Raw genomic sequence first — 3,590 nt, forward strand, 5'->3', positions numbered from 1 at the left:
TTTTACAGAAAGGTCTTCTGGTCTGTGGCTTGCCTTGCTATTCTCTTTACAATATCTTTTTCAAAAAAGAAATTTTTAAATTTTGATGAAGTCTAGCTTATCATTCTTTCATGAATTTGGTGCTGTATCTAAAAGTTCTTACCAGACTCAAGATCACCTAGATTTTCTCCTATCATCTTCTAGAACTTTTAGCTTGCATTTCACATTGATTTTGAATTTCCAATCCTCCTGCCTCAAGTTGCTGGGATTATAAGAATGTGCCACTGTACCCTATTCTCCATCCATTTACTTTTAATCTATATGTGTTCTCAGATTAAAAGTAGACTTATAAACCATACATAACTTGGTCTTGTGTTTTGAGCCACTGTAAAAATCTTTGTCTTCTGTGAACGTAGACCATTGAATGAAAAACCAGCCTCTACCTCAGAGCAAAGCCTGTCCAAGGAAGGGACATGACCTTTGTCCTTGGAAAGACCCACAGAGCACTCCTAGGCACATTCCCACCCTGCTAAGTTGTTTATCTACAAATAACAGGAGAGATCTGCTGCGCCAGGTGTCCCTGACTCAGTCAGGCTAGGTGGGGATCCATAGCAACCCCCTAGCAACCACCAATCAGCATGAGACAGGGAAATACCTGGGATGCCAGATAACCCTCCCAGTAGTTTATGGTGTTGAGAAACCATGTAGTTCAGCACTTACACCCTCTTGGCTTAAACCAATCAGTTCAAATGAATACCCCTTTTGTACCGACCAATCACCCCTCCCCAACTTGTTCCCGCCAGTGAATGTGCTAATCATGTTTTAGAGTTGTTATTTGATTTTCCCGTGGCGTGTGATGATTTGCTAAGAGAGGCTATGATGTATGTGAAGTCCCTGCCCTCTCCAAAGAGTGTATAAAACTGCTGCAAACCTGGGCTCGGGGCCTCTCAGCGTTACCAGTTGCTGTGTGTGTGTGTGTGTGCGCGCGCGCGCACACGCGCGCGCGGAGGACCGAGCTAGCTCTCAATAAACATCTCTTTGCTGTTTACATCAATCTTGGTCTCTGGTGGTCTTTTGGGGGTCCCGAATTCAAGCATAACAGACAAAGTAATTATTGATATATCTGTATTACTATCTACCATATTCATAACTCTTTTCAGCTTGTCGTCTTTGTTCTTTATTTCTATTGAATATTTTTCTTCTGTTTGTGGTTTTAATTGGACAATTTCTCCTCCTCCCTCTTCTCCTTCTTTTGCTTTATTTAGTAATTGCCCTAGAGTTTGCAATAGACATTTACAACTAATTCAATCCACTTTCATGTAATACTGAACTGCTTCCAGTGCCTTACAATAATAAGATATTTCTTTTTTTGGTGGGGTGAGGGGCACCAGGGATTGAACTCAGGGGCACTCGACCACTGAGCCACATCCCCAGCCCTATTGTATTTTATTTAGAGACAGGGTCTCACTGAGTTGCTTAGCCCCTTGCTTTTGCGGAGGCTGGCTTTGAACTTTGGATCCTGATCCTCCTGTCTCAGCCTCCCAAGCCGCTGTGATTACAGGCGTGCGCCACCCCGCCCACCATAACAAGACATGTCTCCCTCTTGTCCCTTGTATCATTGCTATCATTCATTTTTCTTATATATAAGCATGCATGTACACAAATATATGCATATACACATAAGCATATGCAATTGCATACATTGTTGCTATTATTATTCTAAACAGATATGGCAGGTTTGTTGGAATTATTAAACTATAAAATTTAAAACAATTATGATTTTTTTAAATGTAGAACTGAGTTTTTAAAAATCTCTTTTGTATTATTGGTAACATTTCTTGCCTGACAGGTTTGCTAGTAACAAATGCCCTCAACTTTTGTTCGCAAAAGCCTTTATTTCTTCTTCAATTTTAAAGGAAAATTTCACAGTATGAAGAATTCTAGGTTGATGTTTCTTTTTTTCTTTCAACACTTTTAAGTGTTGCAATTGATCTCTTCCTTCTTGTATGCTTTCTGAAACGTCAGATGCAATTCTTACCTTCACTCCTCTATAGATAACATACTTTTTTTTTCCTGTTGCTTCTTTCAAAATTTTCTTTTAGTCTCTGATTTTGTGAAGTTTAAAATGATATTCCTATGCATAGATTTTTTGTTGTTGTTTTTTGGGCATTCATCTGGCTTGCTGTTCTCCAAGCTCCATCTGTGGTGTCTGACATTAATTTGGGAAAATTCACAGTCACTCTTGCTTCAAATATTTCATCTGTTCTTTTCCTTTTAATCTCATTCTTGCATTCTTTTTATTTATATTTAAAAATTTTTATACTGTCACACAATTCTTGGGTATTCTGTTGGGTTTTTTTTTCTTTGTTTGCTTTATGTTTTGAAAATTTCTATTATATCTTTAAACTCAGAGATTTTTTTCTCTCAGTTACCTGATGAGCCCACCAAAGGCATTCTTTTATTTTTTATTTCTTTTTTGTTCTATTTAAAATTTCCATCTCTCTGACTACATTGCTTTTTCATTTTTGTTCCTATTACTTTATCCATTCTAGTCTTTAGAATATTAATCATAATTGTTTTAAATTTTATAGTTTGATAATGCCAACAAACCGGCCATATCTGTCTTATTCTGATACTGTTTCTTCAAACTGTATTTTTGCCTGTTAGTAGGTTTTTTTTGTGTTAGTTAGCTTTCTGTGGCTGTGACAGAATACCTGGGGCGGGGAGCCTGAAACTTAAAATGAGAAAATATTTATTTTGTCTCACAATTTCAGAGATTTTAGACCATAGTTGCTTGGCCCTATTACTTTGACCCATGGCAATGTAAAACATTATAGCAGGATGTGTGGAACAAAGCTGTGGCTAGGCAGCGGAGAGAGCTTGCTGTTATATAACAACCAATTCCCCATATCCCTCAAGCTGTGAATCCAGAAATGGATAATCCATTCATGACACCAGAGCCCTCAGGACTGATCACTTGCCAAAGGCCTCACCTCTGAACACTGTGGCTTTAGGACAAAGTCTTCCACACTTGAGCTCTAAGAAGACATCTAGGATCTTACTTCCTGATTACAGGAGTTAGAGTTGGTTTTTACCTTTCCGGGGTCAGTTAGCTTCTGATAAAGCCCCACCAGGTTAGTCTCTGGTAAAACAGTTACTCCTGAGAGCAGGCCTCTTTAAGAAGGACAGAATTCTCTGATGTGTTTTAAAATGCTTCTTTTATTCCCTACGTCTGCCTAGGATTATCCTCTAGGTGGATCTTCTGGAAGCATGAGGGATTTTTTTTTTCTCAGAAATTTACTGTGGGAACTAAATCTCATAAAATAAATCTCATAAAAACATGGGATCCCTTAGGTCTCCCTGAAGTTTTTGGTGGTGGTGATGGGCTTTTTGTTTGTTGTTTTGAGGGTTTTTTTTTTTTGAACCCAGGGCCTCATGCACGCTAGACAAGTGCTCTACTACTGAACTACGACGTCCTTACCACCCCACGAGAGATTTTCCCCTGAACCTTGTCTACTCTGAGCCTCCAACAACTCCTCCGTTACAGCTCAGGTTTCTCTACCTCACCACTGAGGTTTCAGCTGGTAGATTTCTGTTCCAGGAAGTTGTAA

This window comes from Callospermophilus lateralis, chromosome 18 (genome assembly GCF_048772815.1).
Source record: "Callospermophilus lateralis isolate mCalLat2 chromosome 18, mCalLat2.hap1, whole genome shotgun sequence".
Classification (NCBI taxonomy): Eukaryota; Metazoa; Chordata; class Mammalia; order Rodentia; family Sciuridae; genus Callospermophilus; species Callospermophilus lateralis.